Source organism: Solanum dulcamara, chromosome 6 (assembly GCF_947179165.1).
Source record: "Solanum dulcamara chromosome 6, daSolDulc1.2, whole genome shotgun sequence".
Classification (NCBI taxonomy): Eukaryota; Viridiplantae; Streptophyta; class Magnoliopsida; order Solanales; family Solanaceae; genus Solanum; species Solanum dulcamara.
This window is the reverse complement of record NC_077242.1, coordinates 65,227,395-65,255,027: the sequence shown is the minus strand read 5'-3', so window position 1 is coordinate 65,255,027 and position 27,633 is coordinate 65,227,395. Positions and strand designations below refer to the sequence as shown.

General features: G+C 38.5%; 1 pseudogene; it reads right to left on the bottom strand.

Annotated features, from left to right (window-relative positions):
- Nucleotides 1-555: 555 nt before the first annotated feature.
- LOC129892901 (uncharacterized) lies at nucleotides 556-25,433 on the bottom strand (annotated as a pseudogene).
- Between the last annotated feature and the right edge of the window lie 2,200 nt (nucleotides 25,434-27,633).

Below are 27,633 nucleotides of genomic sequence, written 5' to 3'. Positions count from 1 at the left end.
GTATAGCGGCATGAATGGGTCTGCTAGAGTGAGATTTATAACCTCTACCTAAATAACCTCAACTCTTGGGTGGAGCATCATCATAATTACTTGAATGATCAGCCCTCTTGCCCTCACGCTGCTCAAATCCCTCACATCGAATCATCTCTAACTCCTTGGCAGCATCTACTACTTTCTGAAATGGAACACCAGAAGCAGTAACCTAAGAAATTCCCATGTGAATCAGAATAATCAACCCCTTGACAAACCTTCTCACTCTCTTAGCCTCGATGGGAAGTATCATCAAAGCATGCCTAGCCAAGATGTAGAATTTACCCTCATACTCAACGACTGACATACCCCCTTGCTGCAAACCCTCAAACTCAACCCTATTGTGCTCTATTTCGCTATGTGGAACAAACTTATCTAGAAATACCTGAGTAAACTGAGCCCATGAGAGTGGAGACAATCCAGCTGGCCTACCACTGATATAGTACCTCCACCACTGCTTGGCCGGCCCAGTCATCTAAAATGCTGTGTAATTAACTCCATGAGACTCCACTAATCCAAGGTTGTTCACCTCTCATGATAGATGACTATAAATTCATATGCATTCTCATTCAAGTCACCATTATAGACCATAAGATTCATCATTCTGAACCTTCTAAACATCTTTTGCTTATCGGTGGTCATGGCAGGCCTATTAGCCAAATATGATGCAACCCCTGGCAATACTATACTATCTAAACAGGGAGCTGTAGCAGCATATGGCTGAGTGCCTGGAGTTTGAGAACCTGGAGAAACCATCTGATTTGGAGTCTGACCTTCAACACGAGTCTGTGAGCCATCAGAGGTGATATGCAATGTTCTCGCCTGAGCCATCCCTTTTAAGAGTCCTAGCATATGAACCAAGGTATCCTGAAGTACGAGAATGATAATAAAACCAGGTGAATCTTGAGCTGGTCCATACCCCTCAACATGATCCTGCACATCCTCATGAATCATATCTGCATCTGGAGATACTCCCCTAGCATGGACCTGAGTGGTTGTCGGTACTTGGCCTCCCACATGTGCTGTAATATGGCCTTGACCCTGACCTCGACCTTGCCCCTACCTCTACCTCATGTATTGGCCCCATAAGAAGGTGTAGGAATAGGCTCCTGATCACCACTCGTAGATGCACGAGTCCTTACCATCTGTGAGAGAATGAGACAACAATATTAGAATTCCAACAGAAATAAGTGTGCACGACAAGGAATAAAAGAATAAAAGTTTCCTAAATATCCTATAGCCTCTTGAAGATAAGTATAGACATCATGATACCGATGAACAAGACTTTATTAGACATTGCTCTTATACTCATGAGACCAATGAACCTAGGGCTTTGGTACCAAATTGTCACAACCCAAATTCATAGTCATGATAGAACCTATGTTCCTAACTGATAGGTACGCCAACCCAAACATTCTTATCAATTCAATAAAATAATTAAGGTAAGGAGGCATGCGACAAGTGGAATATCCAACACACTAAGTCTGTCATAAGTATAAAATGGGGAAAGCTAAAATACCACCCAAGATTTGGTGTCATAAGTACAAGAGCTTCTAAAATGGAATTCAAATATGAAACTAAAATGACTCGCTTAGACGTAATAAATATACTGTCTGAATTATAAAATAACAGAATAAATGAAAGATAGAGGAAGGTGTGGGCCGCGGAATAGCCAAGAAGCTCACTACAACCAAGATAACTCAAGCTTCGACTCACAAAACTCCATGAGATGCGCTCATATTTGGAATCAAATCTGCACCACAAAAGAGTACAACAAGTGTAGTATAAGTACGAAACCACGTTTACCAAGTATATCTCATTGACCGACAATAAAAAAGTAGTGACAGGAGTATATAAAAAAATCATTCTCAAAATTTGGAATTTATATTATAATTATCAGTCAAGTCTCACCAAAATAGGAATAATCAAATATCACAAAATATTCAAACATCAATTTAAAACATAATCATGTAAAGTGAAAGATAATGAGATGTATGCAACATCATAAGATGATATGCCTCAAATACCAAGTAACCTCACAATTGTATATATACAATACTTCTCAGGAATTCTTCGAGAGTTTATGACACATGGGGGATTCGAGAGGTCCATATACCGACACAGATGATATTCACTTGTCTGTGCGGACGATCTCAATACGCTATCATAAAATCAAACCATCTCCAACACGGATGATCTCCACGTGCCCACCTTATAACCATATAATGATTTATCACGAATGATCTCCACGTGTTAGATCTTTACTCATATACAATCTCATGTCAATGCGTGTACACAATATAATATCAATAATTAATCATATCCAATCTTATGTTAATGCATGTACACAATATAATATCAACAACATAAGGGATGATGATGCATTTCAATAAATCAAATATCAGTATGACATATAATCACCTCAACTATCACAATTATACGGGTTCAAATAAGAAGCACAATCACACAAAAGAAACCAAATCAATAATACATCAGCTAATGCCCATATGCTTTGGCATTCTTGGATTTCAATCCTTTATTCTATAATAATGAACTTTACCTTTATAACACTGGTACTCGTACCAATGCTCGTCACACCATTGATACAAGACCCCCATCTTTCTCCCTTTCCCGTTATCTATTTCAATTTTTAATCTTTAATTAGAAAATAAATCCTTCTAAGAAGTCTGAAAGTCTTAACATACCTTGAATGCTGAACACGTGTCACAAATCCTCAAGATTTTGCCTTTCCTTTTCGCAAGGTCTTAGAATGTTCCAAATCTATCAAAAATACATTATTCATAAGTAAACGAAGATGTAGACATCCATATTACTATATGTCTAGCCTAGACCCAAAACTCAACCTAAATCTATAATTAATTACCTAAATTTCAAGCCTAGGATTAACTCTAAATTCCTCCAATACCATAGATATGATGATATTGATATAATCAAGTACACCTAACATTTAATTACCTATCTTAATATACCAAACTTAAATCATAATGTGATAATAATAAGAAAATAAGCCTACTTACGAACCCTTCACAGACGCTACGATCTAAGAACCCCAAATCCTACGCCCTGTATCAAATCTAATTCCAAATTATTAGGCACTAGAAGACATCACACATGTATATTAATTTCCCATGAAAACAAATATGTCCACAAAGGATGACTCACGTGAACAACAACTCACGTATTCCAATTCAAAAAAATAAAACTTTTCTTCCTTCTATTTGACTCAATGGTAACTATATATATAGTTGTTTTATTCTTTTGTCCAATCTTTCCCTCCTATATCACTAACAACAACCCTTTTTTCATATATAAAAACATATACACCAATCCTTACCTGAAGCTCTGGTCCACGCCGCAGCCACAGTTAGGTTCTTGTCCGTTCTATTTTTTTTTCCTTCTCAAAGTATAGATTATAAAATAAATATTTCTTTTTTATCTAACTTAGTTACATTGCCTTTAAAGGAGTAGTGAGTATGACTCACTTCTAATTTTAAAATAACTATTGTCCTTCATTAATGATTAATTATAAAAATAAAAATAAATCACCACATAAATTAACTATTTAAAACAATACCCTCTAACTAAATAACCAAAATTAAACGAATAGTTCAAAATTTCTATTTAAAATTTTACGGAAAGAGTCAAAATAATTTTAGTACTCAAGATGAACTAACGGGTCGTTACAAACACCCGAAATGGAAACCCACTATCAAGAATGAAACATACGCATCATGAGGAGTCCAATGAAATTCATATTGATAAGTTTCAGAACCGGGGTAAAATAGTCCAAAAATTGATTAATCTCAAAACGGGTCGAATCTGGAAATTTCTTTTGGAAACACATTCTACTCATTGAGGGGGGTTTGTGGGTGAAAATCCCATAACAATAAGCCAAGAAACAAGGTAGAATTCAATGAAAATCGAATTGAAATTTAAGAACAAAACCCCCAACAATTATCATTTAAAACTAGAGTTTTTCAAGGATTTAAGAAAGGAAATTCATAGATAAATGATTTGAGATTGAAATAAGAACTTACCCACACAAAATTCCTCAAGAAATTTACCCAAAATCGCCTTCTCCAAGCTCTAAATCGATAACAATGGTGGTTTTTTGAAAATGGGACTGATTTCACGACATAACACTGTGTAGGCACGAATTGTTCATCGCGATCCCGAGCCACTTACTTTCGCGATCGCGAAGCACTAGGAAGAGACTCATTGCGATAGCATGGTAAGGGTTGCGATTGCGTAGGATAAAATCTGAGTAGGTCGCGATCGCGATGAACAAAATGACCTGCACCAAAAACCAGTTCACAACAGATTGCCAAGTCTAGAAATGTTCTCGGTTGGACCCTCGAAAATTATTCGGGGTCCGATAGAAATGACTGGATATGCTATCCCACTAAAGTCGACATTATAGACTCAATGGAATTATTGTATTTCCATAAAATATAGTTATGATAAAATTACCCTCTTGTATCCCTTTTTGGCCTAAAAAGTAACTTTTAGCCTATAATCTCAAAACGACAGCTATGGTCCCCAGACTCTAAGTTAATGCTCAACTAGACCAAATTCGACGTTACAGACGCAACAAAACTGATGGAATTTCCATCTGACGCTCGAATCTCAATATGTTGACCAAGGTCAACCCTATCAATGAAACTTCCCACTCAAAACCTCAAATCACCAAAATCTTGCCTGATCGCATCAGAAACTATGTCAACCATTCCATATCACACACAAAGTATAAAATGACTACAAAAAAGAAAGAAATGGACATTTTTCACATAAAAGCAATTTTTCAACAATTGGGACATTGCATCATGAAAAATTCAAATATGGATAAAAATAAAATGTTTCTTTTTACAAAAAGAATTTTGTCCCTCTTTGTTGAGGAAGAGCTAGACTAATGTGCTTATACATAAAAATACTTACTCTAACTCTTAAAGAATTGCGAAGGTAATCGTCTCCCCTCGCACTGTTATAGTCGCTATCCTTCGGCTTTGGATTTAAATTTTGGTTAAACATTCTAATTGATTGCTATATTTATTAATATTTTCTTAACTTTTTATGACCGCAGGTAACGATAATTTAATTTTCTCAACGCCATTAAAAAAAACTTAATTTAATTTTCCGAACGCCATGAAAACCAACTTAATTCAACTTTTGACATAATTAATGCACGCAACATATTTATTGAACGGTTCTTTTTTTTGAATTAAGATGCAGTCAAGAAGTTGAATAGAAACTAAGATAATGTAAGCAATAAAAATAAATGACATATGACATGGTTTCTTTAGGAATAAGTTTTCAATCATTTTGTGAAGTAATTAACTGGTTCTAAAATTAAAGAGAACATTCAAAGGGAGATGTATGAGTGTTTTATTCTCTTAGAATACAAAGGTCTCTATCAAGAATTAGAGATTCTGGGCTGCATCGCCCTAGCCTTGGCGCCACGAGGGATTTTTCTTCGCTTTGGATTTTTTTGTATAGGGTCCAAACTTTAAAGAGAGGGCTGGGTGTGGGGGGGAGAGGGGTAAACTCAAAACAAATCATTGCTAAAAAGGTGTGTAAATATGCCTGTCATCACCAAGATAGAATACATGAAGTACAAATTCCGTGACGTAACACATGAGACTGCCATGAAAGTGATCATTAACACATGTCATTTAAAAGAGAGGAAGTTTCAAGTATTTTGGGTTGATTATTCAAGAAAATAGGGAAATTGAAGATGATTTCACACATCGTATTGGTGCAAGGTGGATGACATAGAGGATCACACCCCAGAGTCTTCTGTGATAAGAAGGTGCCACAAACTTAAAAAATCAAGTTCCACAGAGTGGTGGTTAGACTAACTATATATGTTGTATGGGGCATAGTGTTGGCTAGTCAAGAATTCTCACATTCAGAAGTTGAAAGTTGCGGAAATAAGGATGTTGTGATGGATGTATGGGCACACTAGGAGAGATAGGATTAGAAATAACAATATTCATGGCATGGTGAGAGTGGTCTCGATGAAGGACAAAGTGCGGGAAGTGAGATTGTGATGGTTTCGGCAAATGAAGAAGAGAGACAAAGATGCCCTAGTATTCAAATGCGGTAGAGGTAGGACGAAGAAGTATCACGAAGATGCTATTAGGTAGAACATGACACAATTTCATCTTATCGAACATGACATTAGATAGGAGATTATGAATGTCACAAATTAGGGTAAAAGATTAGTAGATAGTAATAGACCATTGTATAGCTCCTTCTATACTAATAGTTGTAATATTACTCTAGTAGTTTCTTTTCCTTCGATTCATGTTACTATTTGCTATTTCTTGTAGTTTGGTTATCATATTATTTTGTTGGAGTTTCTGATTAGAATGTCTTGTTGTGCTTTTTATGGTATTTTTTCATGGCTCTTTAACTGTTGTTAATCTTTTTCAAATTGCTTTGAACTATTTTTCCTTGTGTCGAGGTCTATCAAAAATAATGTCTCTACTTTTAAAGTAAGAATAAGGTTTGCATACACTCTATTCTCTCAAAACCTATTTAGTGAAATTACATATGTTTTTATAGTTGTCGTCGTCTTTCGTTGCTTCATCCTTTATATTGATTTTATGTTTTGTAATAGTCACTTTTAAGAGTGTTAAGTGGGTCGGTCTGGTTCAGACCGGCCCACCTTTTTTTGGTTCACTGGGGTAACAGGTCGGATTGGAGCCTTAATGGGCTGGGCCTGTTTTTGTGTCAACAGTGAAAAATGTATAAAAAAATCCCGGCCCATGACCCATTAAGGGTATAGGGTCCGAGTTTAATAGGCCGGGTTGGATTGGGCCCGTTGGGCTTGAGTTTTTTTCGACATTTATGTATTCGAAAATTTGAGTCAATCATCAATATAGTGTATCATTATCTAGTTAATTTAGAAGTAATAATAACAATTTATATACTCACAATCTATCTATTATAGTGATATACTTAATTATATATTATATATATACTTACAATCTATATCTAATAGACTAACATTATACTATATAATATAGTGTTATAATTAATTATATATTATATATATACTTACGAAGTATACCAAATATACTCACAATATACAATCTATTATTATGTATATACTTACATTATACAATATATACGTACTATGTATATCAAGTATACTAACATTATACTATCTATTATAGTGATATACTTACAATGTATATCTAATATACTCACAATATACTATCTATTAGTATATATATACTTATATAATAATATATATATACTTACAATGTGTATCTAATATACTCACAATATACTATCTATTATAATAATATACTTAAGTTATATATTATATATACTTACAATATATATCTAATATACTCACTATATACTATCTATTAAAATAATATACTCACTATATACTCACTATTAGTATGTATATACTTACATTATACTATATATACGTACTATGTATATCAAGTACACTAACATTATACTATCTATTACAGTGATATACTTACAATGTATATCTAATATACTCACAATATACTATCTATTACTTACATTATATATTATATATATACTTACAAAGTATACCAAATATATTCACATTATACTATCTATTACTTACATTATATATTATATATATACTTACAAAGTATACCAAATATACTCACAATATACTATTTATTATAGTAATATACTTACATTATATTATATATACTTACAATGTATATCTAATATACCACAATATACAATCTATTACCTACATTATATATTATATATACTTACAATGTATAATAAATATACTCATAATATATTATTTATTATAATAATAATATTTTTTCAAGTATTGAAATCTTGTAGTGACTACAAATTTAATTTTCCTTAGATGATTGTGTAAAATAAAAATAATTATTTAATTGAATCATACAAAATTTATAGGGAAAAAAATTAAAAAATGCAAAGACTCATTGAGTCTTTGACTTTATTAATATATTGATAAAATTCAAAACATACAAGTTACAAACTTATAATTAGTTGTATATAATAAATTGTAACTTCTACATATTTCAAATTATTTTTTCCAATTCATCTGTATTAATATAATCATGAATTGACTCATAATTTTCAAAATCAACTAATCCATAATTTGGACTAGCTTGTGCCGAATGATCTCCAATTGACATTATTTCGTCAAGTTCTTTATCTTCTTCCGTATCTTCTACTCTTTCTTTATTCCTACGCTCTGATATAATCCAATCTTTGTGCTGCCTTTCTTTACTAAATGCGCTCTCCGATGCAAGAGTTGACATAAGAATATTTAGGCACATCCCTAGCCATGGTTGTGTCACGCCCCGTGAGAGTACCCTAGACGTGACCGACACTCGAAAGCCATTTCTGGCATCCAAGCGAACCACCTGGTCCAGTCACACATTCATTCAAATACATTCTCTCAGCAAAAGACTCAATCAATGAAGTACTAGTCATAATTTAGGGCCAAAGGACAAATAACTATCAAATCAACAAAACAGTTATAGAGGAACTACTCAAACGAACAATCCAACATTTCTACGCTCTGGTCTATGAAGCCTGTATCAACAATCTAGGAGGTGCCAATGACAAGACCATGGCTACCAATAATCAAAATAAAGGAAACAACACAAAACTATATAGGAAACTTAACATCCTCCGGAAACTAGGAGGACTCACCAACTAGCTGAGAGTATGTGGATCTTCAACGGTGCGCCGGTTGATGATCTTTAGTACCTGTCTCTGCATCGTGAAATGATGCAGGCCAAATGGCGTCAGTACATAGAATGTACGAGTATGTAAAATGGCCGGATGAAACGAACATCAAGAAAGAATCAAACCAACTCGGAATCTCAACTCAAGAGAAATAACAACTCAATCAAGTGTCCTAAGTCTAAAAAAGAATATAGTTTAGACGGGACCAATCACATACCATTCAACTCAATCCGACTTAGAGTACTATCAAGACCTATATGGGAGTTTCTCTTATCCGACAACCATCACTTATGAGCCAGTGAAAGTACAACAAACCGACATTGTTGCCGCATCCGTTCATACTTTTCCAGGGTATGAACGAATCAACCAATCATGGATCCAATCCAACCAAGTCCTATAATGTCAGGACAATAATTTTGGGGAAACATCTGACTTTAACGGTTCAATCCCCTCCTACGTTTGGCGACGTAGTTATTGGGTTCTAGCATGGACTATACTCTTGCCCAATTCGGTGCTCAATACTCCTACCAAGACTCAATGCTCATAAAACTCCATCCAATCAACTCAATCAAATCATATTGACAAGTCTCATTACACCTTGTCAACTCATCAACTCTATCACAATCAAACCTCTCTCAATCATACAATCCGAGCAATCCCAATCATATTTTTCAAAAGTAGATTAAATATGCATTTATAACAACATACAAATCTATCCAATCGTTCCTCCATTCATTTAACAAATCTTTTGGGACTCATCACAAATCCAAGGTTTTAATTTAATAATTCAAGATAAACAACATATTTAAGAAAATTAGCATTTTTTTCATAATCCACATAGTCAAGAAAATCCATAAAGCATGCTTAACAACTCATCTTCATCGACTCATGTTAACAAGAAGATTTTAGAAATCTCATATCTCAACAATATCAACACAACAAGAATCAAATTAATAGATGACAAGACTCATTTGGACATAAGCCTATCAAGAAACTCCATCCTTATGAACATTTAATCCTCAAAGAAAGTGTAGGGCACATTGGTGGACTCAAACTATGTTTTGAGTAGCCTTACATACCTTAGTGAAGACTTGAAGAAAACCTTATTGTTGGGTCTTCAAAGAGAACCTTGAATCTTGAAGCTCTTGGAATAATTCCTTGTTGGAAATGGAGAAGAAGAAGAAGAAGAAGAAGAAGAAGAGGAGAGAGAGGGATTTCTAGGTCTTTTTAGAGAGAGTGAGGGGCTGAAAATATGGTCTAAATTCGTTCAAAGATTGCGTATATATAATTTGGGATAATTCACAAATTGCCCTTTCTCCAAATTCTGAAAAATAGGCTAAAAATGCTCTTGGCGCGATAGTGGCGCGTCGCGCCATTGAAGCGCCAGGTCGATTAGGCCTAAAACCTACATACCTGTTAGTGGCGCGCTGTGCCAAGGACCAAACTACTGAGGTATGTTCTTGGCGTGATAGTGGTGCGTCGCGCCCTTACAGTGCCAAGGCCATATTTTCTGGGTTCTGGGAAAATAGGCTTGAAAACCCTGCACACCTCGTAGTGGCGCGCCGCGCCAGGGACCAAACTACTAAGTCATGTTCCTGGCGCGATAGTGGCGCCAGGGACCAAACTAGCTTGGTCCTAGGGTCCTTTGTGACCCCATATCACCTCCAACACTCTTCAATTACTTAGGGACTCATCTTAACTCAAGAATATACTTCACAATAAATGAGTTCGACCCTACACGTATATAAGAAAGATCCGAATCTAAGGGAAAATTTTTGAGGAGGTGTTATAATATCTCTCCCTTGGGATCATTCGTCCTCGAATGACGAGTAAACCAAGAATGGACTCAGGGTACAAATCACAATCAGAATTCAGTCATTCAACCAATCAAATTCTCAAACAAATTACCAATCAAACTCATAATGCGCAAACAAATTCAAGTCAAGGAAATGGACATTACCTTCAACATTCTCGTTGGTAGGCACGAATAGATGTGGATATTTAGATTTCATATCTTCCTCCGCTTCCCATGTGGCTTTCTCAACAAATTGATTTCTCCATAGGACTTTGACTGAGGCAATCTCTTTGTTCCTCAATTTGCGAGTTTAGCGATCAAGAATTTTAATCGGAACCTCTTCATAGGACAAGCTATCCTTAACTCCAATACTATCAATGGGGACTACCAACGAGGGATCACCTAAGCACTTCTTCAACATTGAAACGTGAAATACCGGGTGAATAGAGGCTAGCTCCGAGGGTAACTCTAACTCATAGGCGACACTCTCAATCTGCCTCACAATCTGGTAAGGACCAATATATCTAGGGCTAAGCTTCCCCTTCCTTCCAAAACCCATGACATCCTTCATGGGTAACACTTTCAAATACACCTAATCATCCACCTCAAACTCTAAGTCTCTCCTCCTCACATCGGTGTAAGATTTTTGGCTGCTTTGGGCTATCTTTAGCTTGTCTTGAATGACTCTCACCTTCTCCATGGATTGGTGAACAAAATTAGGCCTAATCAACTCAACTTCACCAACTTCAAACCACCCTAGGGGCGATCTACACCTCCTCCCATACAAAGCTTCATAAGGAGCCATTTGAATGCTTGCATGATAGCTATTATTATATGGAAAATCTATGAGAGGTAAGTGATCATCCCAATTTCCTTGAAGTCAAGCACACATGCCCTCAACATATCCTCCAATGTCTAGATAGTGCGCTCTGCTTGGCCATCTGTCTGGGGATGAAAGGCTGTACTCAAGTTCACCCTCGAATCCAGTCCCTTCTAGAAGGATTTCCAAAATTAGGAAGTGAATTGAGCTCCCCTAACTGAGATAATATACAAGGGGACCCCATGCAATCTGTCGATCTCCTATATATACAATTTTGCATAATCCTCCGCGGTGTTAGTAGTCTTAACTGCCAAGAAGTGAGCTGATTTCATCATTCTATCCACAATCACCCAAATCGAATCATATTATTTTTGGGACCTCGGCAAACCCATGATAAAGTCCATATTAATCATGTCATGACCCAACCCCGTAGGCCACAACTGGGTTCCGACCTGGACCTTCTCATGCGTATTTATCAACTACACTTAAGTTGAACCGTGCGTGATGTGATACTATATACAAAAACCCCAATAGTTTAAAACTTAAAAACTTTTTCATGTATATGTAGCCTCTTTCATTTGTATCATATCATGAAAGGGCACGCGAGCAGACAAGGCTGCTATAACAAAAACATTCACAACATATCGAATAGGCAACATCGAAACTAACTCACAAACAACCCACATATACATATGTCTACAGACCTCTAAGAATAGTAACAACAACATATGGCGGGACAAGACCCCCGCCGTACCCCTGAATGTACAAATATATACATTAAGTGACCAGCATCAAAATTTAGGCTCCAGAACAGTGAAGCACTTCTGACACAGCTGAGAGGAACTCTTATGCTGATGGATCTCCAGAATAAACATCTGTACCTGCGGGCATGACACGCAGCCCCCCGAGAAAAGGGGGGTCAGTACGATATATGTACTGAGTATGTAAAGCATAACACATCGTAACTGAGGTCATAACTGAAATAAGGATGCAGGGGGCAAGTATAACAATTAACAAATTACTGTACCTGCACTTTAGGACACGTAATCCTATACATCATCATATACTGTGCCCAACCCTCTAGTGAACTCGGTGTTATAATCATTACTTCATAATCACATATCATCGTGTCATAATGTATTTCATTTCATCATATCATTGTATACGATATCATACCATCGTATACGGTATCATCTTATCATGTATATCATCGTGTTATACCCGGTTCACTACGGAGCTCAGGGTCACAATGTATTGCTTTAATCTCATATGCATGCCTACATAAAGTATCCGGCCCTTTAGTGAGGGACTCGGTGAATGGAGTGGTGTACGTCTATAGCGTACCATCATAATATACATATGTACCCGGCCCTCTAAGGAGGGACTCGGTGTTCCTTCCTTATTTCACCACATATACTATCATATTACTGCCGGCCTGGGACTCAGTGAATAATCGTATCGTCATAACATATAACATATATCACACCTCACGTACGGCATCGTCTCCTCGTGTGTGGAACTATACACATCCGGCTCGGGACGCGGTGAAAGAAGTAGTAACACTGTGCATGATAACATATCCCGGCCCATCATGGGACTCGAGGAAGGATGGGTTACAGTATGCACGAGTAGAGTAGTGAGAAACCATATGCAACTAAGTCATTATCTAAGACTCGATGAAACAGTCAAGTGAACCGTCACCTGAAGACTGGGGGAGTAATTATCCGAGGTATCCCTTTAGATGTCATTAGGGCTTATATCAGTTGGGGCTTCAGGGATCACAAACATGCATCAAAATAATTCCACATAATTCATGCAATCAGAAATATAGTCTATGCAATCAGAAACACAATTTATCTAGTCAAAGACTCAACTCATGCAATCAATGGCATTTATCATTTCAGAGCCTCTAAAAAGAGGAGCTGGTACGTCTACTTTCTATTCATTATATAGCAGGCTCGAGAATAGTAGTTTGACTACTTTCAGACTCTTAATGTTCAGGAGTGACTACAAGTCACGAGTTATAATCAGAGCTCATAAATGGAATTACCTCTAAACCTATATCATATACCATTTCACTTAAAGTTAAGCCATTCCAAAGGAAATAAGAAATAGACTTTACATGTACTAGTTTTCATCACATAGAAGACAAAAAGGCAATGACTCAGCTATTGCAGAAGTTCTAATACCAAGAAGTAAACAAGAGTTTCGACTCATACTCAGGGCTTTACGAATGGATTGAATCCCAAATATCGTATACATATCATTCATAACTTATATCTAAGACATGCTAAAAGAAAATAAGAATAGTTCTACATATCTATTCCAAAAACACGCCAAAGGAAAGCTTCACATACCTTGTATGGACTTCTCTTAATCACGTCCACATCGTTGTCCTCGAAACCTATTTAACATGGAAGTAATGTAAGTATTAACAACCTTGGACTTTTCAGCAACTTAGACTACCCACGAGTATTCATAACATTCATCCCTTCGCTCGCCTTCTCGGCTAGTTCCTTAACTAGTTAGGATGTTAACGAAAATCGGGCAGCACCTCCCCTATAATGTGCCCTATCCGAATTCCCAACCATGTCCTTAGCACCTGAACACAACCAAAAATGCAACCACCAACCCATACATATACATATTACGACCAAAATTACACAATATAAACCCCCGACAATTAACTCGAAACTAAGATACCAAAACTAGAGTCTTTAATCTTTCTTTCGTGAATTCTTTAATTGCAAAGCGGAGGGTCATGTGGATGCAACCAGAAGCTCCCACACCTCATTTAGATAACTTTTAGACCCTGCAACACACCACAACACAACCAGCAGCATCCCCTACGCGTACAACACCTTATTTCGACAACAACTTAACTATAGCGATTCCAAATTCGTTTATTCCGAACGCTGAACTTTTCAAACCTTTTCCCCAACTTCCAGTATATCCTAAGGTGTGTAATACACCATAATTTAACATCATAAACTTCAAATTAGAGGAGAAGAACTTACCTTTCCCGAAATTGACTAAAACTTGCCAAAATCGCGCCTCGGAATTTTATTTACGTGCTGAATCGTTGTGGCAGCTTGCTGTCTGATTTTTGCTGCACAAAATCCTAATTTTATACTACTAATACTTCCATATCATTGTATTATACGCTAATTAATTAATTTACGGAACGAAAACGGGACTTACCTATTTTTCTCCCAAAGCCGTCGCAATTTTCTCTCCTTAGCTTTAGGATTTTTTTGTTCACGTTGCTGCTGGAAATTTTGATGAACAAGCTGAAGTTTGAGATACATATCACTTATATGGGTGGTCCCAAGGGGTGACACGTGTCAGCCCCTAAGGATGACACGTGTCAAGCCATGATTGGCCACCGTGTCATGCTGCCAATTAGGGGCTGCCACATGGCAGCGGGGTCCACCTCCCCCAAGCAGCTGCATCACCTACTTGACCCTAAGTAGGTGCATCACCTGCTTGCTTGAGGTGCTGCCACGTGTCGCTCCTCCATTGGCTGCCACACGTCGTCTTTTTTCCTTCCTCGCGGGTTCGTAATTTCATCTCACTTTAAGAGCCTATGTAATCCGTACTACGTAAGCTTGATATATCCTTAAGCAACTTAAGTGTATAAGACTCTTAACTTAGTGTCTTACGTAGGTAAATCGAGTCCTACGACTCATTTCTTAGCCTCTAACTCTTTCCGGATTCTTATGACTCTATCTCCAACCTCCCTTCTCGCGAGGTATCACAATCTTCTTTCCTTAGAGTTGTTTGATAGTGTCGTAGCTTATCCGTCTCAGATGATAGTGTCTAAGGAACTCAAGAAGACGTTCCGAGCTCAAGATTACGGGGTGTAACATCCTTCCCCTCTTTAGAACATTCATCCCCGAATGTTGAATAAAACTTTCCTTAAGACTTTATACGGATCATAGGGAGATGCCTTTCTACTGGAATGGCATACATTTTCGTCCAAAAAATTAATATACGAGTTCCAAGACTGGGGCTATCCGTAGACATCAGGAATAGGTATGGACACTTGTGTTTTATGTCCTTTTCAACCTCCCAGTTTATGTCTTCACGATTCTTATTCCGCCATAGTACCTTGATGGAAGTTATGTCCTTAGTTCGCAACCCGTTTAATCTGCTGATCTCGGATGGAGATAGGTTGCCCCTCGTAGGATAACTCCCTATTATGTGGACCTCCTCCACGGGAAATATTCTGGGAGCGTCGTTCCCATTCTTACGGAGCATTGATCTGTGAAAAATAAATGTATTGTTTTAAATCAGACGGTAGGTCCCACTCATAGGCAGCTTTATGTATTCTAAAAATGCTCTACGAAGTATCAATGTATCCCCTTCTTGCTGACTTTAGGCTGCTAATCGATATCTTGTTCTGGAATAAGCTTTACTTCATCAATAATTTAGTGGGTCACATCTGGGCCTGTCCCTTAATCGAAGGGAAAAATGTCATACTAAGATTTATCTGGGTTCCTCAATCCCTTTCAAAATGATTTCCAGCAGTTAGCTGTAAATTAAACTTTTCTATCTAAGATAATAGATGTGGGGACTCCGTGAAATCTTATTGTTTCCCTACTATGTCATTTCGCAGAACCCTCAGCTGAATATGCCTTTTTAACTGGAGGGGAACAGGTTGATTCTGTCAGCCCATCTACCATAGCCCGTATGAACTCCTAGTTCCTTAGAATGAGAGGTCAGCTCGTACTATAATACATATTAACTGCTTTCTACCTCTGAGTTAGGGTTTCCATTCCCTGAGATAGGCTATCAGACTGCTGATGCTTCTTTTAACTTAAGCTATTGTACAACTCCTCTTAATCCAACTTGTAATACCTTAGGTATGCTATCTTTCTCTTTTACTCAGATCTTTTCTCCAGTTTTCTTACCATACATCATATTGTAATCCTTACATAAACGTGTGTACGGACATAGAGCAGTCCAGAAAATTCCTTAGCGTTGCTATACTAGTGGCTTACCTCCTTTAGTCGAGGTCAAGGCTCCACTATGGCTCTTGTCCTTAATACCGATTATATCTGAATAGTTCTGCCTCGAACCATCTTATACTTTTCCTGAATAGATTCTAAATATGGCAATCACATTGTTATTACTGACTTTCTTTTATTGAGTAATCATTTGACCTTGCTCTTAGTATGCCAATATTCATAGGTTGCACAACTATTCTTGTGCCATTTTTACGAGGTGCATTGTATTTCAGTCATAATCTTTTTCTGCTCTTGGCGTACTCTGTTCTATATGTGTCATTGTACTAACCCGCTTTTATAATCTCTTTTTGTCATACTTGTTTTGTTCTCTTTCTCACTTCTCAGGGGGTCACCCATCCCAATGCTACTCTCATTCGAGCACGCTTAACTTCGGAGTTTTGACGGAATCCGGTGCATCAGTTTGGGTATGATCACGTCCATCCCATATGGGGACTCGTTTGACGTTTAAGCGTCCCCATTTACATGTGATAGCATCAGTTGATTTTCTTTTATGCTTGTACTTCTTTTGTCCACTTCCCCCCTTTTAGGGTGTACCTATGTCATTCTCCGTATATCTTCAGCTATTTACACGCGAATGATTCTATTCCAACATATTTAATGGGCTACACCATATCTACATCTTCTGTTAAATCATCCCCACATTAGGTTGCCTTTCTAGGAAACCCTAGCATACCCATAGGGTGCTTTAGTATTTGCAATGTATCGTATAAAATTTCATCTAATAATTGATATTCGATTAATATCCGTAATGTAGCAGTACATTCAAAGACATATTCCATTCATCCCAATCAGTAATTAGCGAGGGCTCATAATTGGTGCACATTCCCCACTCAAGTGTACTTATACTTTAATGACTCATGTTTCGAGCTTCGTCATTATACTAACTTTATTCCAGTGGATACCACTAATCATTAGAGTGGAGTCACGTGTACACCATACTTCTTTATGCCTCCTGAGCTTGCACTTTTGTCGTGTGCCTAAGGCTCATTTCTAATCCTGCTTAAAACCACATCAACTTCGTGGTAGTAGTGGCCTTGTCTTAATACTTTTTCATCGTACTATACCTCCAGTTCGTAACTGTCTATGTCTCTTTTTATTCGATACTTATACTTAATTAATCGCATCTATCTTGAGTGCCTCTATTAGAACTTCTGTATTATTCCTTCAACTCATTTCCATTTTTGGTTGGGCGTAAGGAATTCCATATTACCCTTTATTTCCTTGCACTAGCCATCCTTTTCGTCATCATATAACCTTTATTCGAAACTTTCCTTATGGAACTTGATAAATCTTCCTTATTTGTTCCATAGCTTGCTTTTCCGTTCCACACCTATCTTTACATTCCATTTACATGGACCACATCATACCTTCTAGTTAATTCCTTACTAAGTTTTGTTTATTCTCATAATGGTTTTTGTTATGTTCACCTAGTACCTTGTTCGCATTCAGACCCATAGTATAATACCGCTTGACTTTCTTCACGATTCTTACTATGGGTTACTTACCCTTCTTAGCTAGTCTTGTCCTTAATGTCTCACAAGCTATCTTATTAACACTTCATATCCGTCACAATTCTTTTCCCTTTGTACTTTTGTCTTACTCTTGTCTTAACCATACTGTTACTTTCTTCAACTATCGCTTGTCATAGTTTATCCCTATGTATCAATTCAGGCAATGCCTTACTATCTCATTTTATCCTGATCTATCATTCCTCTCTGAGTCATTTTCTTTGGCTTATAGCTCCTTTCCAACTTCGTTCTACTATATCAATATCGATCTCTTAGTTTTTATTGCCATTAATTCAGTAATTAACTCATTTCTCGAGGTCAGCCATACTTGTTTAGTAAAATCTCATCATTGTTGCGAGGACAACCTTTCAAGACATACTATAGCCCTGTATCTCATTCTCCTCTTATTTCTAGGAAAATTTAGGCAGAGTTTCCTCTGTATTTCTTACTATCTCAACACCTGCACGTAGAAAATACCAACAATGCCTCACAGGGCACACATATATACATTCATATTGTATAACATCTCAGCCACACAGGGCACACATATATAGTCATATCATCTCAAATCGCAGCCGCACAGGGCACCCATAATTAACAGTATGGAAATGAACTTACCTGTTATGTCCACTCGAGCTGCACCTGTTATACTTTCCTGTTTACCTTTCCTTTCAGTTTTCAATTGTATCTGTCAATCGCATTTCAATACCTTACCTGACATAGGGCTTTCATGCCTTTGCTTACCTGCATGCTTCGTAACATCCAATATTGTCAGTTACTTTCTTCTATCGGCGTTGTCTTCCTGCTAAAATCGCAGGTTAGTATGAGGAATTTCATTTCCTATAGCTCGACTCTATCGTACGATATTAGATATGAAAGAAAGTAACATCCTAAATATCCTGTAGCCTCCTGTCTATAGATGTGGTACACAACACACCGATAAACAAGACTCTACTAGACACGATCTGTAGACATTCCAAGGACGAACTGCTCTGATACCACTTCTGTCACGACCCAACCCCATAGGCCGCAACTGGGTTCCGACCTGGACCCTCTCATGCGTATTTATCAACTACACTTAAGTTGAACCCTGTGTGATGTGATACTATATACAAAAACCCCAATAGTTTAAAACTTAAAAAAAATTTCATATACATGTAGCCTCTTTCATTTTTAGCATATCATGAAAGGTCACGCGAGTCGACAAGGCTGATATAACAAAAACATTCACAACATATAAAATAGGCAACATTGAAACTAACTCACAAACAACCCACATATACATATGTCTACAGACCTCTAAGAATAGTAACAACAACATATGGCGGGACAAGACCCCCGTCGTACCCCTGAATGTACAAATATATACATTAAGTGACCAGCATCAAAATTTAGGCTCCAGAACAGTGAAGCACTTCCGACACAGCTGAGAGGAACTCCTATGCTGATGGATCTCCAGAATAAACATCTGTACCTGCGGGCATGAAACGCAGCCCCCCGAGAAAAGGGGGGTCAATACGATATATGTACTGAGTATGTAAAGCATAACACATCGTAACTGAGGTCATAACTGAAATAGGGATGCAGGGGGCAAGTATAACAATTAACAAATTACTGTACCTGCACTTTAGGACACGTAATCCTATACATCATCATATACTGTGCCCGATCCTCTAGTGAACTCGGTGTCATAATCATTACTTCATAATTACATATCATCGTGTCATAATGTATTTCATTTCATCATATCATCGTATACGGTATTATACCATCGTATACAGTATCATCTTATCATGTATATCATCGTGTTATACCCGGTTCACTACGGGGCTCAGGGTCACAATGTATTGCTTTAATCTCATATGCATGCCTACATAAAGTATCCGGCCCTTTAGTGAGGGACTCGGAGAATGGAGTGGTGTACGTCTATAGCGTACCATCATAATATACATATGTACCCGGCCCTCTAAGGAGGGACTCGATGTTCCTTCCTTATTTCACCACATATACTATCATATTACTGCCGTCCCGGGACTCGGTGAATAATCGTATCATCATAACATATAACATATATCACACCTCACGTACGGCATCATCTCCTTGTGCGTGGAACTATACACATCCGGCTCGGGACGCGGTGAAAGAAGTAGTAACACTGTGCACGATAACATATCCCGGCCCATCATGGGACTCGAGGAAGGATGGGTTACAGTATGCACGAGTAGAGTAGTGAGAAACCATATGCAACTAAGTCATTATCTAAGACTCGATGAAACAGTCAAGTGAACCGTCACCTGAAGACTGGGGGAGTAATTATCCGAGGTATCCCTTTAGATGTCATTAGGGCTTATATCAGTTGGGGCTTCAGGGATCACAAACATGCATCAAAATAATTCCACATAATTCATGCAATCAGAAATATAGTCTATGCAATCAGAAACACAATTTATCTAGTCAAAGACTCAACTCATGCAATCAATGGCATTTATCATTTCAGAGCCTCTAAAAAGAGGAGCTGGTACCTCTACTTTCTATTCATTATATAGCAGGCTCGAGAATAGTAGTTTGACTACTTTCAGACTCTTAATGTTCAGGAGTGACTACAAGTCACAAGTTACAATCAGAGCTCATAAATGGAATTACCTCTAAACCTATATCATATACCATTTCACTTAAAGTTAAGCCATTCCAAAGGAAATAAGAAATAGGCTTTACATGTACTAGTTTTCATCACATAGAAGACAAAAAGGCAATGACTCAGCTATTGCAGAAGTTCTAATACCAAGAAGTAAACAAGAGTTTCGACTCATACTCAGGGTTTTACGAATGGATTGAATCCCAAATATCGTATACATATCATTCATAACTTATATCTAAGACATGCCAAAAGAAAAGAAGAATAGTTCTACATATCTATTCCAAAAACACGCCAAAGGAAAGCTTCACATACCTTGTATGGACTTCTCTTAATCACGTCCACATCGTTGTCCTCGAAACCTATTTAACATGGAAGTAATGTAAGTATTAACAACCTTGGACTTTTCAGCAACTTAGACTACCCACGAGTACTCATAACATTCATCCCTTCGCTCGCCTTCTCGGCTAGTTCCTTAACTAGTTAGGATGTTAACGAAAATCGGACAACACCTCCCCTATAATGTGCCCTATCCGAATTCCCAACCATGTCCTTAGCACCTGAATACAACCAAAAATGCAACCACCAACCCATACATATACATATTACGACCAAAATTACACAATATAAACCCCCGACAATTAACTCGAAACTAAGATACCAAAACTAGAGTCTTTAATCTTTCTTTCGTGAATTCTTTAATTGCAAAGCGGAGGGTCATGTGGCTGAAAACAGAAGCTCCCACACCTCATTTAGATAACTTTTATACCCTGCAACATGCCACAACACAACCAGCAGCATCCCCTACGCGTACAACACCTTATTTCGACAACAACTTAACTATAGCGATTCCAAATTCGTTTATTCCGAACGCTGAACTTTTCAAACCTTTTCCCCAACTTCCAGCAGATACTAAGGTGTGTAATACACCATAATTTAACATCATAAACTTCAAATTAGAGGGGAAGAACTTACCTTTCCCGAAATTGACTAAAACTTGCCGAAATCGCGCCTCGGAATTTTATTTACGTGCTGAATCGTTGTGGCAGCTTGCTGTCTGATTTTTGCTGCACAAAATCCTAATTTTATACTACTAATACTTCCATATCATTGTATTATATGCTAATTAATTAATTTATGGAACGAAAACGGGACTTACCTATTTTTCTCCCAAAGTCGTCGCAATTTTCTCTCCTTAGCTTTAGGGTTTTTTTGTTCACGTTGCTGCTGGAAATTTTGATGAACAAGCTGAAGTTTGAGATACATATCACTTATATGGGTGGTCCCAAGGGGTGACACGTGTCAGCCCCTAAGGATGACACGTGTCAAGCCATGATTGGCCACCGTGTCATGCTGCCAATTAGGGGTTGCCACATGGCAGCGGGGTCCACCTCCCCCAAGCAGCTGCATCACCTACTTGACCCTAAGTAGGTGCATCACCTGCTTGCTTGAGGTGCTGCCATGTGTCGCTCCTCCATTGGCTGCCACACGTCGTCTTTTTCCCTTCCTCGCGGGTTCGTAATTTCATCTCACTTTAAGAGCCTATGTAATCCGTACTACGTAGGCTTGATATATCCTTAAGCAACTTAAGTGTATAAGACTCTTAACTTAGTGTCTTACGTAGGTAAATCGAGTCCTACGACTCATTTCTTAGCCTCTAACTCTTTCCGGATTCTTATGACTCTATCTCCAACTTCCCTTCTCGCGAGGTATCACAATCTTCTTTCCTTAGAGTTGTTTGATAGTGTCGTAGCTTATCCGGCTCAGATGATAGTGTCTAAGGAACTCAAGAATACGTTCCGAGCTCAAGAGTGCGGGTTGTAACAAATCATCTCCCACTTCCATTCTAGGATTTCTATATTTTGAGCCAAGCCATATGGTCGTTGATGCTCAACTTTCACCTGTTGGCAATTCGGGCACTTAGAGACAAATTCCGCAATATCTCTCTTCATCCCACTCCACCAATAGGTTTCCCTCAGGTCATGGTACATTTTTGTAGAGCCTGGATGAATAGAGTATCTGGAACTATGTGCTTTGGCTATAATTCTCTCTCGAACATCACCGACATCAGGTACACACAACCTATTTTGGTACCTCAACACACCATCTCCCCCTTTGGTAAAAACCATTACCTCTTGCTTGTGAAAAACTCTCTTTAATTGGAGAAGGAAGGGATCCTGATCTTTTTTCTCCTTTACCTCTGCCACAAGTGAGGATGCAGACCCGTCCTGAACATTAACTCCACCTTCATTGTTCTCTTCAAGACGAACTCCCAATCGAGCTAATCTCTGCACCTTCTTAGCCAATTCTTTCCTCCCCTCCTCCATATGGGCAGTGCTACCCATAGACAACCTGGTAAGAGCATCAGCAATAACGTTAGCTTTACCTGGATGGTAGAGGATGCTCATATCATAATCATTGAGTAGCTCGAGCCATCTCCTTTGCCTCAGGTTGAGTTTTTTCTAGATGAAGACATATTGTAAGCTCTTGTGATCGGTGAACACATCAACATGCACTCCGTACAAGTAGTGGCGCTAAAATTTAAGGGTAAATACCACAGCTGCCAGCTCAAAGTCATGAGTTGGCTAATTTCTCTCCTGAACCTTAAGTTGTCTTGAAGCATAGGCTATCACCTTTCCCTTCTGCATCAGCACACAGCCCAAACCAACTCTAGATGCATCATAATAGATCACAAAACCCTCTGTTTCATCGGGCAAAGTTAGAGCAGGAGTAGTGGTTAACTTGGTCTTTAATTTCTGGAAACTCTCCTCACAAGCATCGGACCATTAGAACTTAGCCTTCTTTTGGGTCAGCTTGGTCAATGGGGATGATATGGATAAGAATCCCTCTACAAACCTTCAGTAGTAGCCAGCCAAACCCAAGAAGCTCTTTATCTCTGTCGGGGATGTGGGTCTGGGCTAATTTTTCACTGCCTTAATTTTCTGAGCATCAACCTGAATACCATCTCCAGATACAGTGTGTCCTAGAAAAGCCACTGATGCAAGCCAAAATTCACATTTGGAGAACTTTGCATACAATACCTGGTCCTTCAGAGTTTGCAAGACAACTCTAAGATGATGGGCATGTTCCTCCTCATTCTTGGAATAAACCAAGATATCATCTATGAATACGATCACAAACATATCAAGATATGGTTTAAACACTCGATTCATGAGATCCATAAAAGCGGCGGGGGCATTAGTCAACCCAAAGGACATGACCAAAAATTCAAAGTGGCCATAACGGGTCCGAAAAGCTGTCTTTGGGATATCACACTCCCTCACCTTCAACTGATGGTAGCCAGATCTTAGGTCTATTTTTGAGAAACAAGTGGCACCCTGGAGTTGATAAAATAAGTCATCTATTTTGGGGAGAGGGTATTTGTTCTTTATGGTGACCTTGTTCAGCTGCTTGTAGTCAATACACATTCTAAGAGATCCATCTTTCTTTCACACAAACAGGACCGGAGCACCCCATGGAGAGACACTCAGCCTAATGAATCCCTTATCTAACAAGTCTTTCAATTGTTCTTTCAACTCTTTCAACTCGGCCGGAGCCATTCTATATGGAGGGATTGAGATAGGCTGGGTATCAGGAAGGACATCAATCCCAAAATTGATCTCCCTATCAGGATGGACTCCAGGCAGATCTTCAGGAAAGACATCAGGAAACTCATTGACAATCGGAACCGACTCAAGGGATGGAGACTCAATGTTGTCATCTTTCACTCGGATAAGGTGATAAATACACCCTTTTGAGATTAGCTTCCTGGCCCTAAGGTAAGAAATAAACTTACCCTTAGGCACAACAGGACTACTCTTCCACTCTATAACAGCTTCATTCGGGAATTTGAACTTGATAGTCTGAGTCCTACAATCAATAGAGGCATAACAGACATAAAGCCAGTCCATGCCAAGGATCACATCAAAATCAACCATGTCTAACTCAACCAGGTCAGCCAAGGTATCTCTATGATGAATTGACATAGTGCAATTTCTATAGACTCTCTTAGCTAAGATAGAATCACCGATAGGAGTAGCTACACTGAAAGGCTCAAGAAGACGTTCAGGAATTTTATCAAACTTACTTGCCACGTAAGGAGTCACAAAAGATAGTGTGGCACCCGGATCAATCAAAACATAACAGTCAAGAGAAAGGACTCGAATCATACCCGTCACGACATTTGGAGAGTTCTCCTGATCTTGACGACTACCCATGGCATATAGTCGGCTTGTACCTCCGCTCGTACTTGAAGTAGTGCCTCTCTGATTACCTCTAGCTAGTGGTGCAGTGGTAGAATAGTGGGCTCTATTCCCCCATGCTGGACACTCCTTCTAAAAATAGTCTATTTGGACGCATTTATAACAACCAACCCTTCCCGCTCTAGACTCTCCCAAGTGGAGCTTACCACACTTGACGCATGGTGGCTTTCCTTGCGAACCTTGACCCACGCTAGCTTGGGATTGAGAACCCTGGGGTCTGAGATTCTGGCAACTCTGTCCCTGCCGATCATACCTATTCTTCGGCATAGGTGCACTAGCCATAGATGAGGCATAGTTGGAAGTCTCTTCTGGAAGGACCTGTTGCCCTTGTTTCGCTTCTTTTCATTCTCCTGCCCAGCTGATCTTGCCCTCTTGCTCAGATGCTCCTCTATGTCTTTTCTCTTCTCATCCTCCACCTGTTGAGCATACACCATTAATCTTGAAATATCCATATCGGAGATTAACAATGCCGCTTTGCACTCCTTCTTCACATGTCTTCCCAAACCGGAGACAAATTTCCTTATCTTCGACCTTACATCTGGGATCATCTCTGGAGCATACCTGGACAGCTGGATGAACTTCAAGCTGTACTCCTTGACAGTCATGCCTTCTTGTTTCAGATTTACAAACTCCTCTACTTTTGCTTCCCTCAATTCTCGGGGAAAGAAGTTGTCAAGAAAGGCTCCCTTAAATTTGTCCCACATAGTAGGTTCATCATCCTCACCTCTACCTTGTTTCCATTGGTTATACCAAATGTTTGCCACATCCTTGAGTTAATAAGACACCAACTCAACCCTCTCAATTTCTGTAGCATGCATAGCTTTCAGAAATTTCCACATCTCATCAATAAAAGTTTGGGGATCTTCATCAACCTTAGAACCCATGAATGCTGGCGGATTCATTCTTAGAAAGTCTCTAATTCTAGTGGCAGCAGATGGCTCTTGGGATCTAGAGCTAAGAGTCGGCGAACTCTGGGTACCATTTCGGGCAGCCACTAATTGAGTGAGCATGGCAATCGCTCCTCTAAAGTCTGCTTCCGAAGTTGGTGCAGGTGGAGTAGTAGGCATTTGAGGTGCCTCCGCATACCTCGCCGGTCGGCCTCTAGCCCTCGATGGGCGTACCTTTGACTGTGGCATCCCTATGTTATCAACATTCCTCTGGCTAGCCGTATGTTTAGGAGGCATTATCTGTAACGTATGAATGCATGAATTAGAAATGAGTTTTATAGAGTTTAACTCTATCGCATGAATTTAGAGTATGAAAGAAGTGAAATAATTCCTAATGTCTTATAGCCTCCTGATTATAAGTGTGGTGCACGACACACCCATAATTAAGACTCTACTAGACACGGATTCATAGACTCTCTAGGACTCTTGAACTTTGTGCTCTGATACCATGTTTGTCATGCCTCGGGAGGGTACCCTAGACGTGACCGGTACTCGAAAGCCATTTTTGGCCTCCAAGCGAATCGCCTGGTCCAGTCACACATTCATTCAAACACATTCTCTCAGTGGAAGACTCAAACAATGAAGTACTAGTCATAATTTAGGGCCAAAGGCCAAATAACTATCAAATCAACAAAACAGTTATAGAGGAACTACTCAAAAAAACAATCCAACATTTCTACGCTCTGGTCTATGAAGCCTCTATCAACAATCTAGGAGGTGCCACTGACAAGCCCATGGCTACCAATAATCAAAATAAAGGAAACAACACAAAACTATATAGGAAACTCAACATCCTCTGGAAACTAGGAGGACTCACCAACTAGCTGGGAGTATGTGGATCTTCAACGGTGCGCCGGTTGATGATCTCTAGTACCTCTTTCTGCATCATGAAATGATGCAGGCCAAATGGCGTTAGTACATGGAATGTACGAGTTTGTAAAATGGCCGAATGAAACGAACATCAAGGAAGAATCAAACCAACTCGGAATCTCAACTCAAGAGAAATAACAACTCAATCAAGTGTCCTAAGTCTAAACAAGAATATGGCTTAGAAGGTACCAATCACATACCATTCAACTCAATCCGACTTAGAGTACTATCAAGACCTATATGAGAGTTTCTCTTATCCGACAACCATCACTTATGAGCCTGTAAAAGTACAACAAACCGACGTTGTTGCCGCGTACGTTCATACTTTGCCAGGGTATGAACGAATCAACCAATCATGAATCCAATCCAACCAAGTCCTATAATGTCAGGACAATAATTTTGGGGAAGCATCCAACTTTAATGGTTCAATCCCCTCCTATGTTTGGCAACGTAGTTATTAGGTTCGAGCTTGAACTATACTCTTGCCCAATTCGGTGCTCGATACTCCTACCAAGACTCAATGCTCATAAAACTCCATCCAATCAACTCAATAAAATCATATCGACAAGTCTCATTACAACCTTGTCAACTCATCAACTCTATCACAATCTAACCTCTCCCAATCATACAATCCGATCAATCCCAATCATATTTTTCAAAAGTACATTAAATATGCATTTATAACAACATACAAATCTATCCAATCGTTCCTCCATTCATTTAACAAATCTTTTGGGACTCATCACAACTCCAAGGTTTTAATTCAACAATTCAAGATAAACAACATATTTAAGAAAATTAGCATTTTTGTCATAATCCACGTAGTCAAGAAAATCAATAAAGCATATTTAACAACTCATCTTCATCGACTCATGTTAACAAGAAGATTTTAGAAATTTCTTAGATCAACAATATCAACACAACAAGAATCAAATTAATAGATGACAAGACTCATTTGGACATAAGCCTATCAAGAAACTCCATCCTT